Source organism: Sinocyclocheilus anshuiensis, unplaced genomic scaffold (genome assembly GCF_001515605.1).
Source record: "Sinocyclocheilus anshuiensis isolate Anshui unplaced genomic scaffold, SAMN03320099.WGS_v1.1 scaffold1062, whole genome shotgun sequence".
NCBI lineage: Eukaryota > Metazoa > Chordata > Actinopteri > Cypriniformes > Cyprinidae > Sinocyclocheilus > Sinocyclocheilus anshuiensis.
Genome location: NW_015540895.1, coordinates 370,763 through 371,150, shown reverse-complemented (window position 1 = coordinate 371,150; position 388 = coordinate 370,763). Strand labels below are relative to the sequence as shown.

The 388-nt window shown below is 46.4% G+C and overlaps 1 pseudogene; it reads left to right on the top strand.

Annotated features, from left to right (window-relative positions):
* LOC107688939 (tight junction protein ZO-1-like) overlaps positions 1 to 388 on the top strand; it is a 163,070-nt pseudogene that overhangs the window by 69,102 nt on the left and 93,580 nt on the right.

Genomic DNA, 388 nt, shown 5'->3' with positions numbered 1-388 from the left:
GCATTAAAGGGATAGTTCACCCAAAAATGAAAATTACCCCATGATTTACTCACCCTCAAGCCATCCTAGGTGTATAAGACTTTCTTCTTTCAGACGAATACACTCAGAGTTATATTAAAGAATGTCCCCATCCTTTGTTTAATTACAGTGTATCGCGGCACTATAGTTGTTCATTGTGTTCGTGTGACCTTGTCCCACCCTCGCTGGATCTCTCTGTCCTCTGGTGGAAACGACACAAAGTCTTCTTCTCTCCGCAGCATTGCAGGACCCCTGCACCCATGTTGGTCACAAGGGATAGAGGTCCATTAGTGGCCGGGATAAGAGATGATACAGGCCATCAGGGGTTTGTAAGGGTCACAACCGCCCCACAATCCTGCTGAATGTGCTT